The following is a 15,548-nucleotide window of genomic DNA, read 5'->3' as shown; positions in this document are numbered from 1 at the left end:
CACAGAATAGCATAGAGACTATCTAACAGAACTTAAGATCAAGTAGACAAGATAGATTTGCTGTGGTGAGGAACGATACCCTGTAAGCAGTGCAATGGCATCAAAACACATCCATTGTGTTCTTTTGGGACTTTGGGACACGCAAGGAGAGATTACTCAGGAAAGGATAGGCTGGGAAAAACAGAAAAGAGGGACATGCGTACAGTAAAGCATGACAAAAGCCAGATTGGGGCAAACAGCCATTGGAATGATGGCGTGTCGGGCAAACTTGTAGGCAAATTTTGAACTGCCGGAGGTTCTTGCTCTGCCTTCTGCTTGACTTACAGGTTAGAATCTACAGGTGATTTCTCGCTGCAGTCATATGGCAACAGTAAAGGAAGGACCACCTGGGTGTGACCAAAGTGAGGATGATCTTCCTTGACTTGTTCTGGGCCCAGGAATACTTGAGGGTGAGGGATTGAGGTGTTTGAGCCTCTTTTGCTGTCTGTCTGTTCTTAAGATACAAGTTTTACAGAGGAAAGTACAAAAAGATTGGGATTTCCAGTGTATAAGTTTGTAAAATATTCTCTTTACGCTAGACATTTTGCCTGTGCAGAATCTTCCTAAACCTAATGGAATTCCAGTTTATGGGGCATGAAGGGTTCTACCTTAATTTGAGAAGGATAATGACAGATATGAAGTAAAACAAAGCGCAAGATACATATATCAGATGTTTCTTTACCTAAAAGCAAAACTTAAGCACAACAGATGAAAGAACTGGTGTTAAACGACAGGGAAAATAAGATCCAGTAGCAACAAAATATGTATAAAAAACCAACCCAAAATGACCCCCCCAACAACATTTAGTTAAACAATAGTAACTGAGATTAAAATTAAACTGAGATTAAAACTAAACTGAGATTTAAAAAGAGCCTATTTATTAATCATTGTCCATTTGGGAATAAAGGAATTATCAGATGAGCTAAGAAGGGAGTTTATCTGTCACACTATAATTTTTCGTACCAAGAAATAGTTTTAGACTTCCCTCTGATGTATATGGTCCAATTATTTTGCAGACAGGACTCTAGATGAATGATTGATATGTTTCTGTATGGTATTTCTTGCTTCTCTTTCCTCTTCATAAACCACTACAAAGCAGGCTTCTATTTTGTAAGAATTAAAACTCGGGATTTAGTCTTTGCGTAAAAGTGTTTCCCAGTTTTACAAAAATGGAACTGTGCAAAAAGGGGATAACATTTGTAGCATCAAATGTACAATAGTGAATTCTCAAGATTCTGTGCTACAGTATGAGGACAATCTGCCTGTTTCTTGACACTCTACTATCTCTGAAAAAAAGAAAACAGTTAAGAACGTACAGGGTAGGTCATATAATTGGGACAAGGAAAGTGAAGCAAGTATGGATTTGTGCCTCTGCCCTATAATTAAAACTCTCAATAGGAACCATACATCAAAAAACCTTTTACAATTAAGCAGCAGTTGAAGTAATTTTGCTATAATATGTAATTGAGTTATAAGTGTAGAGCCTTAAGAAAGGCAGGAAAGGAACAGGTACTAGATTTTACGTAGCATGTAAGAGTGAAGAGCTATCTTGCTGTTTTGTGAAAAACAAAAGTAGAAATCCAGTTCAATGTCTGCATCTGGTAATCAGTAACTGGCTGTTATGCAATGATGTGCAATTTCTGTGGTGACTGATTGCAGTTTTTATTTAGAACCTATTAAGCAAATAAATATTCTACTTGCAGAGCAGGTGGAACCACTGCTGCATACATTAAAGCAGTAGTGCATTCTTAAGAGATCATACATTGAATACAAGCTCCTACATCTCTACGGTTTTATGAAACCTTTTGTTTCATTCTGAGACTGGTTCCTCCTTTCAGGCTGAAAATCCGGTTGCAGTCTAGTCGTCTTTGTTTTGAAGGGTGTCTATTAGGTGATGGAGTGATTACAAACTAGTTTGTAAGACTATATTTAGAAAATCAAATGTCGTTAATTTTTTTTTTGTCATGGTGTGAAATGTTTTCTAGAAGGGACAGAGGGGTAGTGAATTAGCCGTAGAATGACTGGCTTGGAGAGTGGTTATTTAGAAGAGCCAGCTTGTGGTTTTAATATAAAATTATTTTCTGGACTATTTTCTAGTACTGTATTGACTATACAGTTAAAAAGAGGTAGTGTTGGAATGAGCTTTCAGATCACAAGAAGAACGCCATTCTTATTGGTGTTTTAGTAAAAGCTTTGAGTTAAAAATTGCTATTTATAAATCCTGTAAAATGTTATCTTACTATTGTAGCATGGAATTAAGATGTTTTTGATGTCTAAAAGCTTACATTTTTCATATTCACGCTGAAAGCCTCTGTTTGTTGGTATTAGGTGGGCTGTTCTTTCTAAGGTATTTTAGAGGTTCACATGGTTGAACAAAAATGGAGAGATTGAAAGGATTTTGCTATTTAATGTAGTAAGTAGGTTCTTCAGATACTGTCAGATTCTTGTCTGATTAGAATCTATTTTAATATAGGTTAAAAACAAACAAACAAACAAAAAAACCCCTGTATGTTGGTTTGTATTGGTTTTAAAACCCTGTTTTCATGTTCAGTTCATTTCATATATATCTGCTTGGCACTAAACCTGCATTGTTTTACAACATTCATATTCACTTTGTTTAAACGGTAATCGTTTAATCAACTGATATATACAATATAATCACCTATTTCCACATACGTCTTGTGCATTTATGTGTTGTTTCTATTGTAATGTATATTTCCCTTTTGGAATGGAGTTTGTATCTCTGGATATGCAGTTCTTCAAATAACAGCTTTCAAGATCACCAAATGATTAAAACCATTATATTAAAAAGTGTTATCTCAGAAATTACATTCTAGAAACTAGAAAATGTAAACACTTCTATTTAGTGTTATATTGTCAGAGTAATACGTGCTTTTTCTGCAGCTTGGATAATTATAATAAATTGGTGACTTAGGTTTTCAAGCTCTTACATTTTTGGCCATGTCTGGGACAAATTTAATTTCAAACAAAAATATTTTAGGGAAAATTTAAGATAAAAAACTCTTAAAATGTTTCCAGAAAACGCTTCACATTTGCATTTTATTTTGTAAAAGTATTTATTATCATTGGTATGAGTCGATCCTCATAATAACCATTTCCTTTTCCTTCCTGATGGGTTGATAATACAGCAGTAAAACAAACAAAAACCTGCACTTTATACTTTCGCAATTTTTAAATGACTGGCTAATAAAGGAAGAAAATAAGCATAATATCTTCAAATGCAGTATATAAATCTGTACTAGAGGCAGGATGAGAGTCTGGATGAATTACCGATATGATATATGGAGATTGCACAGCGATCCAATAATTGGTACTAGTTTGTGAATAACTTTTTTCCTCTCTCTGTTCTGCCCCCCCCCAGATAAAGTGAATTCTTTATTGTATCACATTCTTTCTGGATAACTAAAAAGTGCCACCAAAACATAAATAGGAATGAAAGCACAGGCTAGAACTATTCTTTCACTTCACAGCTAGAAAAAAATACCAATGTTCTGTGCTTACTTTACCTGAAATTTAAGAAAGTTTTAGACTGCATTAGTAGAGAAACAAAAAAATATACTATTTTGCAAATCATAGAAACATTCAGGCTGAAAGGGGCCTCGGGAAGTCTCTAGGCCATCCTCCTACTCAAAGCGTAATCAAGTTATGAGGTTAGACCAGGTTGCTCATGACTTCATCCAGCCTGGTCTCTGAAAAACTCCAGTACACTCCAGTCTGCACAGTGAAGGAAGGTAAGCCAGCAATGATGTTCAGCCAGGCCTTTATAAATCTTCTATAACGAGAACAATGAGCTGTGACCATTTATTAGGAGTCAGCTCTGTTTACCTTTGCCAGACTGAAGGCTATGAAAGCCTGTGGGGCTTTTAACAGAACAAAAAATCATATGATACTTTGTATTAAGACCTAAATTGAAACTTTGGCAGCAAAATCTGCATGTATCACAAATAAGCACCATCCAACCTGGTTTGTGAAGCTATGTTGTTACAAATCGCAGCCAAGCGGATAGCAGGGTTTCTAGAATGACTGCTGAACTCCCTATTAGCCTTATTTCGAAAGAAGCCCTTGTCCCGTCTTGGTGCAGTTTTATTTTCGTGCCTAGAGAGCGCATGCCTGTGTGCTCCGGTGCTAACAGCACTATGCAGAAGCAACATACGTCACTTGTTACAGAACGGACCTTGAAACTTAAGTCCTAGTTCTATTCCAGATCCCTCTCAAGCCCGTTAACTTCTAATACCTGATATTGTGTACCTTTTCTATTTTGGCTTGAAGGTAGCATATAGTTTAACTAAGGAGTGAAAAGGCTTGATTTTTAAGGCCTTTTTCCTGCATTTCATGATTCACCAAGAAATCATGAAAACAGAAATCATCTGAAGAAATACTGGACAATTTCCAGAGGCTTTCGGGTGTTTACACTCAAAAGGATGGGAGGATGCACACCTTTTTCTTCAACACAATGTTCACTTCTTTTATAATCCAAGCTGATCACTCAGGTCATAATACTGAATTCACCTTGTCATTTACCCGGGGGGAAGTAATTTATTCTTCCTTACTGTTATTGTTCACAACTTAATAGACACAAGAAGGGCTTAGATACATTAATAATTTTTAATTTGCCTAGAAAAGATTTTATTGTCCTTGAAAGACTATAATTTCCATGCATTGAAAAAACAGATGAATGTCCTGGGTGAAACTCTGGACTCGCTGGCGATAATAGGGCCTGGATTTCACCCTAGGGTTTTATGTAATAAGCTATTAAAGTGACATTTAAATAGATGACCCTGCAATGCAAAGACTAATATTTCATTCATGCATTAATACGTTAAGTAGTCTGTCAAGGAAAAACTAATGACTAGAAATAATTGAAACTGAAAATAAACCTTTTTTTTTTAATTTGATGTTTCTTTATCTTTTATCTGGGTAGATAAACTCCCTTAATTTTTTTAGCATACTAAGGATTGTTCTACCTAAGTCAATATTTATAAATACATATTATGCTTTCTTGGAAATTTGCTGAGCTAGTGTCTCTGTAGTAGTGTGTCAACATATTATACTGGTATTGCTTAGATGTGGAATCAGCTAGCAGCAAGTCTCCTGAAATGGGATAAAACAATAAAAAAAAAAATTTAATCCATTGTTGACCTTTATCGCTCCTAAAAATGCAATAAAACACAAACTTTAGAAGGGAATTAAGAGGAGAATTTTTTTTTATCCTGGATTTATTATCACGATTTACTGCTATTCATATTACAAATTGAAAGTTTACGTGAGACTATTGCCAACTGTGAGGCTGAGATCACACATATGCAATTTGCCAATTGAGCCTGGGCAGTGCAGATAATAATAGCTAGGTGCCAGATGCACAGAAACCCTGATATCCTTCTTTCAGGGACTTCTTTTTTTCTCCCTCCCCCCCCCGTTAGCTTTTATCCTATAACAGGGAATATTCTGTCACAGCTGTTGACCAGCAATATATTATGTGTAAGCATCTGTTCTTATTCTCTGTAAATAATAGCATCATCTCTCTTCTGTGCAATGGTTACACCAATTAAGCATTAAAGTAAAATTGAGAATTAGTAAGTAGAAAATATAGAGAATTACTGTTCTTATAACTCATATAACCTAAACCCACAAAAGCAAATATGGAAAAAATACTGAAGAATCTATGTTCTTCACTTTTCTGTCCAAAACCAGATCTCTTGCCACTGTAACAATATCAGAGAGCAAGACTGAACAGTGTAAACTTAACCTTATTTCTGCTCTGTTGCTTTCTTTTTTTCTCAAAAAATCTATTGTCAAATTATCTTCTCCCAGCTTAGTCGCTTACTCTGTCAAACAGCCAGTGAGATATTAATGTGGGGAAGAAACATTTCCTGATCACGTGCATGTACAAAACAGTGAAAAGTGTAGTCCGTAGTATTTTAGTGGCTGGAATGATGTAAGCTGCATGCTTCGGATCGTAAGAGGAGAAATTATTGTACGTACTGCTAAGTGACTTTATTTTACACTTCTGTGATTTAGTGATGTGTATATTTTAAATGTATTAATTAGTGGAGTATGGTACAAGATGTGTTCATCATGGCTTCCACTGTATATATGCTAGAATTTTTTAAGGAATTTTATAAGGGTTTTAGTCCTGGAGAAATGTTCCGCATCTGCTTTATCTTTCTTTCTTCCTTTACTTATGTTCATAAGATTAGTCTGTTCTGAAAAATATTGCTCTTTCCTGTTATATGGTAACCACATAAAACTATTTTACTAATGAGATTAATGAGGCATCGATAAAGACATCTCTCCGTAAGAAGCAGCATTGTATAGAACTTCACAAAGCAGCTATAGTAGTTTAAGCGAGGTGAGATAATAATGAATTCTGTAAGTTTTTGTCTCTGCCTGGATATATTAATTCTGACTGTTCTGCGTGATAAAAGCATAGCATCTCTCCAGAGCGAGTGAAAGACTTGATTCCTTGATGTTCCAGGTAGCTATTAACCAGGACCCCAACTATGTCATATTGTCCAAGAATTTTTCGAAGGGTGGGATTTAGCGTCCTAAATAGAGGCATCTAGTGTAATTTTAAGAGCTGTCTGGGAGCTGAGATGTCTTCATGGGGCTAACACATATGACGCAGGACTTATGAGAGACTCTTGGCCTTGGGGAGTGGAAGCTAGAGGCCACATGGGATATTCTAGGACATCTACAACATTGTTAGATGTCTCTCTAGTTGTCTGAATTATTCTGTTGACATAGGAAGATTTTCGGGGGGCAACAGGACTAAATAAAGTCCTTTGGCTTTTTAATTTCAAAACTGAGCAGCTCTCTTATACTGCTGACAAGTGGAAAGGTTTATTTCTAAAGTACTACATCTTTCTTCTTAGAAATATTGATTAAAACTGTTTGTAGTACAGATCTTTTCCATCAGTTTAGCTGGCAAAACAGTGACATCATGACATCCAGAGGAAGATGAATTTTATATTTTGTTTATATGCTCAGTGATGACAAGGTGAGGTGGCTTCCTCCCACCATCAGGAAAAAAAAAATCTTAAGAAAGTGTCAAGAAAACTGGCCAGAGGTAAAGAAAAATGTGTTCGTGACTGGAAATTATCCCATCTCTAAGCTCAAGGCACACTGTGCATGGCATTTTGAGGCAAATTAGATCTCTAAATCTATTGGGTTACTGCAGAGAACGCAGATATTCTGAACTATGCCATTACGTCCTTTCTTGATTAACTTGTAAAACTATAATAGTGTGATTGTCATACCACTTGAAAGAAATAATTTTTTTTGCAATTTTCAAAGATATATGGGAATGTATTCAGTTCAGAATGAATGACATTCTGGTTGCAACTGCTCACTTTTAATGTAAATAAAAACGTAGATCCAAAAGCTCAGACACGTCTGCCTGATTTTTAGTTAGCTTCATAGCAAAACTGAATTTAGATCTGACATATCAAAGCTCAAAAAATCACATGTGCTTTGTGCAAGATTACTAATTCTGAATGTCATCCAGTGTTGACAGAACTCTGAAGAAACCTGGTCATAATTTGTGATGGAACTGGAGGTGTGTTTTGAGGGCCCACAGGCCTGCCTTTTCTCCAGAAAGTCTTGTCAGGGCTATGTTGAGCTCTTTGAATGCGTATTTCTTGGGGTTATGTGAGTATCCCCTGGTGGTGGTTGCCTCATGCCTTCTAGTAGAGGAGTCCTAATGGTCTCGGTATTTTCTGTCTGCTGCTGCACCATGCAAGAACTGGTTTGCTTCCAGCCTTGGTCTTTTTATCCATGTTTACTAAGATTTGTTTACATAGTACTAGATATTTAACTGTAACTTATATGGCAAAAACATGTCTGGACAGAGACTTAGCAATGATTTCAAATGCTTTGTGTTTGCTTGTTTGTCTTCCTAGAATTAAATTTACAGATGAGGCATTTGATGTGGCTAGAGGCAGGTTGTGCCCTAGCATCATGAGAGGTATGCGAGCTCTTCTTTTCTATCAGAGCGCGGGACAGATTGTTCCATGGTTGCCTCGCTAAGAAAGCATTGAACGCTGCTGGCTAGCGATCTTCTGGAGGCCCGGAATGGTGACTGCTGATATGAGCCACGCAGGTCAGTCCAGGATGGCTCATCCATAGTCTTGGTGTTGACACGAGCCCCAATATGTGGGTTTAAATATGCTCTTTGATTGCTTCTCCTCATGCTGCTGCAGTAGAGAGATATCTGTGTCCCTGGGGGAAAACTTCACCCTCAGATTTTTTTTTAATGGTTATCAGGCAGATCAGTGAAGTCCCGCTGCTAAAATCTCGACGTGAAAATGAATATTGAATCCTGTGGCAAAACCTGTTCTGAATAGCATTTTCTAGATATGAGTGATGACTTGCCCACAATTGTTTTGCAGTGTAATAACCTAGAAATGAACGCTAGGGGATGCCACACTTCTACCAAAGTCAGCGAACTGTGCAAGGGAACAAAACGCCAAATCTGTGACATTATTACCATTCCTTTCCACACAAAAAGTAAGGAAAACAGCTTTTGGTCATTTGATGTAATAGGGGTATTTTATTGGAACGTATCCGAGTGAGTAGAAATAGATAAATTTTTAATTCTTTACTAAACACCTGGGAAAAATGTCCTTATTATGTATGTATAAAGAAGTTTATTTTTAAATATCTATCCTACAGAAACATCCAAATCAACATCAGGATCCCATTTCAATAGATTACATGCAAAAGCAGGTGAAGAATAGTTCAGATACACCATATACAAAGCTACAGAGTTGTTCAGTCTGGGCTCCAATCTTAGAAACCATCCTTTGACAACAAATGCCAAACAGCTTGCAGGTTTGAAATTTGTTACAAGCCTGGTTGTTCTGCACTAGGACTTGTTTTTCCTGTAAATAATTTACATTGTTTTCAAGTGTTTATAAAAACTATACAAAACAGAAATATTTAAATGTTGGATAATTATGTAATTATGTAAACTTTCATGATATTTTAACATGAAGAACAAAATCATGTAAAAATGTATGTAGACGACTTTTTTAATTAAAAAAAATCCTAAGAACAAGCAGGAATGACAACCTTACCTTTCAAAGAAATTGCTATTTAGAAATTGTCTGTTACATTTGCTTTACAAATATTTGCAAATAAAAGCAATGTTAAAGAGAACTTTTAATTACTACACGAGTCACACAGAACCAGTTTTTTATATTTTAAATTATGCAGGCAGCTGCATTTCAAGTTTTCCGCTGGTAGCCCTGCCTTATACAGCCATGCTGCTCAGTTCTTCAAAAAGAGCATAGTATTTCTTCGTCAGTATTTGTTCAGTCTCTTTGTTCTTTTCTGGGCTGTCAGAAAAAATGTCAATATCAATTTTTGGGTGCAATCTGAAATGCTGGTGGTATTCTATGCTATCCGTCTACCAAGATCTAAGTTTTCCTAAACAAATGCATACACGTGTAAATAAACCCAAGTGTTTGCTGCGAATATACTGTGGGGTTTGTGTTTTATGGTTTTGTTTTGAGTTTAATACAAACTCTCGCAGAGAAAAAAAAAAAAAAGAACAGGCCAAGTGCCAAAAGGTTCATTTTGCTGACAGGAATGCAAAGAACTAATCTTACCCAAAACACTGTAGGTGAGTGAGAAGCATCAAGAAGTCAACACACAGAAAGCCCAGAGAACTGGCCAATATTTGTATGTAGTTTTCTTTATGTAGCAGTGACTTTGAGGAAAAGTGGGACCTACAGACAATTTGCACTGATCTCACTGCCCCGAGCTGGTGAAAGGGGTCACCTCCCTCCCTCCCTCCTTCCCCTCTTTGTGGCTGCAGAGCCTGACCCCACCATTGCATCTGGTTTTCTGCCGATTGAGCAGACTGAACTGGCTCACTGCAGGGTTCTACAAATAATAAATCCAGAGCAATGGAAGAAGTGGGAATATGTGTCTGGGAATGGGATTGGTAATAATGGTACCCCTTTCAGTGGCAATAGAGTCTTATATAAAACTTAACCATCTTGTTTAATGAAATGCTAAGGCCTTATTCAGGAGCTGGACCCGAAATACATGTGCAGATAGTGTCTCTGGTCTGGTAAATTTGCAGTTTATAAAGCACATTCTTCATCTTTGTGAATCGGCGTTTCTCTCTCTGTCAGGTTTACAAGCATGGGACTACAATAGTGGTCAAGGAGTTGATAATCTTTATCCACTTTAGAGTATTTTGGTGGGGTGAGTTGCAAACAGCTCTTTTGTCAGGTTTCATTTAGGTCGTAAAAATTATTTTGATTTGCATCCTAAAGTTAGAATTGTTGGTATAGTTTTTCCTTTTGTATTTTAAATATTTTTCTGCCATCATATAAAGATGAAGAAAACCGCACTGTAAATCAGAATTATAACAACCAGTAAATATTTTTTTTTTTTTCCCTGAATCATGTTTTTCTGCTGTGTTAAAATGTTCGCACGGTGCTAATGTCCGGGATTGGTTGTTTTCCCAAAGTATTCTCACATCCCTTGAAAGAACAAGCAGTTATCTGAACGCACAGAAGAAATTAAATGTGCAAATTGCAGGACTAGAATCTGAGCGATTTTAAGAGAAATACAGCTGAGAGATCGAGAGAAAGACAGTAAAACAAGGGTCGCAGTACTAATTTTATCCTCCGCCTGTGAATGGATGTTGCATGGAGTTGCTTAAGAAATATTTGCAGAATTCCTTTTCCTCCTCTGCAAAATACCTCGGTATTTCCTGAACTACTAATGACACTCTGAAATGCAGGGGAACATCACGACTTGTTTTCAGTATGCGTTGTAGTGCCTGGAATGTTATATTCCAACATGGCTTTAAAAGCCAGGATTAAGCAACACTCTTATACAAGAAGTCAGAATAATGCTTTATAAATGGGAAATTGACATTTGTGCTTGAGTTCTTTTTGGACCTGTAGTAGCTTCAACACAGAAATATATTTATTTCCCCTATACTTTTGTTCTGTTCCTCCTTATGTGGTTGAAATGTTGCATCCAACTTCACTTTTGAATCCCCTAAACTCTGACATCTGCCCGCTCTATGGCATATGAGGGTATCGTGGCTTCAGAAAAAAAGTATTGAAGTTCATTTAATAAAAAAGCTTGCAGACTAGTCACATAATTAAGATTTATTTGTGCACCTAATTAACACACTTGGATTTTATTATATTATTGGCAAGTAGAATAAATACAGCATGACTTCTTCTGCCCTCTCAGAATTATGTTTTTTCATGTGGGTATAGATTTCTTTACAGTAAGCCTTCCTTTTGGGAACAACTTCACAGTGGCATTAGCTCAGGAGTGTCCTCATTTCTGTCACCTGATAAGGAGGGCTTAGTAAACATCATCTGTAAGTCCAACAGTGCATGAAAAATAATAACCTGTAAAGGTGCTAAAATAAATTCAACAGTCTATGCAGGTGTTAGTTAATGTGAGTGAAATGTGTGCTAATTATGGGTGTGTCTTTAACCTGGTTTCAGAAGACAAAGCCACAGCTGGAAAACCTGTTGCTTCTTTTCAGAGACGTGATTATATTTCAAAGGCTTTCTTTCGTCCTGCCCTTTCATAAGGTTGAAGAGACAAGGAGAGATCTACAGTGTCATTTGGGCATGAAGAAAACATAGTTAATAACACAAATCCGGTGAAAATATGGATGCAGAGCTTGATCGCGTAGTTTCGCAAAAATTTCTTTCAGTGGTAGCGATTGTGTAAATTATCTTGAGCTGCTCACTGCTGCTCTCAGTCGTGCCACTACAATTGTCACGGCAGCAGTGTTGTGAACTCTTGTGAACTGGTGCCTTTCCTGGGTTAAATTTAACATTGTAAATATTTGATTCACTGATCTGTTCTCTGTGTAACATACAAACAGTTCTGCTAGAAGTGTGACTGAGCTGAGTGCTTTGGCTGGAAGGAATGGTGAGATGCTTCAGCTAGTACGTCTGATTTAAAAAAAAAACAAAACTTAAAAAAAAGTTGGTGAAACTCTGGGTTAAGCCTTTGTGAAAGTGATTTTACTGCAGATTTGTGGTGGAAAAAGAAAGACGGACTTTTTGCTGGTGAGAGGCAAACCACAAAAATGAGATAAATACAGCAATTGGAATAGCAGATAGGGAGGAGAAAGGTGTGAATATGCAGACCTTAAAGCTGAAGCCAAACTGCAAATTTAGTGTGTGGAGGGGCAGGAAAGAGGTTAAAAGTGAGAGTGATATAGTCTAAATCTGCAGTGGGTTGTGATAAGATATAAGCCTAGGAGAGAGTAAAAATCACTGTAATAACAGTATGTTTGTAATTCCATCACTTTACATATTTGGTATGAGCTTTAGCTGGTGGAGTCTTCTGTGAGATAATCAGCTTTTATTAAAAAAAAAAAAAAAGGTCATGTATATCATTACTGTTAACCAAGTGATTCCTGAATGTGAAAAGATCAGACGAGAAAAAGAAACCATAGCAATAGGACTAGAGTTTAGCGTTATCCAGACTTGGCCCTAAATAATTCCTCCCTAACAGTAGTGACTGTCTTCTCTTTTCCTGGGAAGGACCTTGATGTCAGAGGCGCTATCCGCAGGGTGTCTCACACCTGGGCGTTACAATCCCCTGGTGAAACACAGCCTTCTTTCAGGGTTTTGTACCTAGTTCTCACGCAGGGTATCTACATTCCCGTAGCCGCAGACCTTGCGTGCGCAGTGAGTTGGACTCATTACCGTGTTATCACAGAGCAGGCACGATAAATCCGCTTGCTGCGCAGATGCACTTCAGCTGCGTGGTGTATGCGCTTTAGGTCTGACAGGCAGCGTATCTGCATGTGTCTCACAGCTGCTTTCCAGGTAACCGAAAAGGCATTCGGCTGCGTATGAAATATGAAATAAATTATATCTATTAGGCTTTTAATATAGAGCATATAATTTAAATATATAATAATGAAAATCCCATTTTATACAGGATAGCCAACAGCCCAGCTCTCAGCTGTTAAATCTTGGAGAGACTGGTTCAGACTGGGGGTAAAAGGGATGAAATATATGGGTTTATGCCTTAAGATAACATAGGCTGTAGCACCTCTTTTAAAAAGCTACAGCTCCTGAAGGAAAGGGCTCAAGGGTGCTTTTTTTTTTTTTTCCAGGTATTTTTGGCAGATGATTGAACATGAATGGAGATTTCCTTTAGAAGGAAATGTACGTGAGGCCGTTGCATAGCATACTAAAAATGGCTGTCAAGAGAAACTTTCATAATGCACCAGGTAGTGTGTATTACAATCAAAATCAGCTTTTTAATCTGCAGACAATGAGCGCCCATTGTGATGCAGAACAAGTAATGTAAACCAAAAGTATTCAAAGATATTGTTCAGAAGGAGAAATGCGTGCACGCAGCTGGCCACAAAGCCTTTTAAGCTTATGGGCAAGTCAGCTACCTGCTTGGCATAGTCATGTTCTCCAGGAGTTTCTGATCGTTTACAAAATTACCAGCCACCTTAGGCAGGTCACTAACTTTGGCATCCAGCCTACTTTTAAAAACTTTTTATAGACATTTACTGTTGGGTTCTGTATCAGATGGCAGTCGTCTTGTCTTTTAGGGGTTCCTGATACTTTGGCAGATTCAGGATAAAGGGGAAAAGGTGGAAGAAACTCTTAAGAGGAAAACCACTGAGTTACAATGTTTTGTATTCTTATTCTAGAAATTAGGGTTGTCAGTCAATGACTTGGAAACCCAGGACCAAGCTACAAGCCCTTAATGCAACTACTTTCCCTTAGTTTGTTTGGTTTTGTTTAGTTTTTTGTTTTAAATTATTTTATCCTTGCAAACTATGACATTCCCCCTTTCCTTTTGTGTATCTGTTCAAAAAGTTATTTTTAAAGCTCCGTCTTCTGTCCATCATCTGCTGTTCCCTCTCTGTCAGTGATGATTCACCCCCTATAGGGGTACATATCCAAACCCCTGTTTCTGTCACACAGACAAATCTCTTCCTTACTGATATTTGTTTAATTTTCAGGCTTTCAGTATCTGTTAAGTAGTGCAGCCCCTTACAGCACTGTGGTGCTTGATGTGCATGCTTTCTGGAGGTTCTGTGCAGCGGGCAGAGTTCTTCACAAAGAACTCTAAATATAGTAGGTTGCACTTCTAATTTTGTTGTCTTTTAATTTCCTTTTGACTGAATTTGTGCTTTTCATCTTTCCTTTGGTTTCTCTGTTTAGCCTTTTTTTTCTCCTGCCTCAGCCCTGTTTTCCCTTAACATCTCCACCGCATTGAAAAGGACAAATAGGAGCTAATCTAATCTCTCCGCCCTCTCTTCTGCTTTAACAAAGCTTTTAGCTTCCCCTGTCTCTCTTCTTTGTTTTCTTTACCTCTCTTTCCCTTCCCCCTCCAGAAACTTCACCACTCCTATGTAAAAGAATTGGTCAAGCTGCAGTAGGACATGCAATCGTTGCGACTTAACAGACAAAATCTGAATTTTCCAGATGTGCCTGTGTGTCGTTACACCAGACTTGTACCTCCTGTTGCAAAATATGTGTATGGACAAGAACATAAAGAGAAAGATATGGCAAGCTTTCACTTTCTGATTCCTGGCAGAATTCTTTCGTCTATTCCAGCAGAGTAGCCTGGTGGCTGAGTACAAATGCTCTGTTCTATCTGATACACTTTCTAGGTTTTTGTTCTTGCTAATGACTGAAGGCTTGTAAATTTTTCTTTCCCATTTGGGCCACCGTTTCCTTGAATCAAGGGGATAAGACCTTAGGCCTTTTCTAAGGCTGTTTCTGCTTCTGTCTGTCTGCTGCATGCTGATGCTCTCTGATAAGTCCAAGTGTGTCAGGTTGGCGGCGCTCCCAGCCACCATCAGCATTGCTGCATTCCCGGAGTCGGGTCTTGGTTAGCACAAAGCATTGACAAATTCAGTGTATTTACGTTTGCTCCCTTGCTGTACTTCATAGCGATTAGGATTTTTTTTTTTTTTTTTAAATAGAATAATATTAGAGCAGCCAATCAACGAGCATAAATGTTAATGGCTGACAGTCCTCACAGGTACTGCATGCGGGAATCAAAATTCAGATGTTTATGTGTTGGGGGGTGATCTCTCCGAGTGGCATAGGCCTTCAGGTGTGCAATTAAAAAGAAACTTATCTGGAATGGTTTGAACTGTTATGATGCAAGTATGCACTTGAATGTCATGCATTTCCAGCGTGTTCTTGCTGCTGTAGTGGGCTGTACCATTCCCTTTATAGCAGCACTCTCTCTAGTTCCTGCTACATTGGTAAAACAGAACAAACTGCCAGTGTAATCCATGAGCCTTCCTGCTCCCTGCCCTGAAAAACATTGCCAAAGCTAAAAAGGGAAAATGCTTCCAGCAGGGACTCCAGAATTACTTATGAGATGAGAATTTATACCCTGGGCTGTTAATCCGCTCTTGCAGCCTAAAACGCAAGAACACAAAAAATGTAAGCACAGTGATAGGATGGTTTGGCAGTTTTCCTGCGACAATGATATCTCAAGAAATA

This window comes from Platalea leucorodia (assembly GCF_965183815.1).
Source record: "Platalea leucorodia genome assembly, chromosome: 13".
Lineage (NCBI taxonomy): Eukaryota > Metazoa > Chordata > Aves > Pelecaniformes > Threskiornithidae > Platalea > Platalea leucorodia.
Note: the sequence above shows the minus strand (reverse complement) of the source record.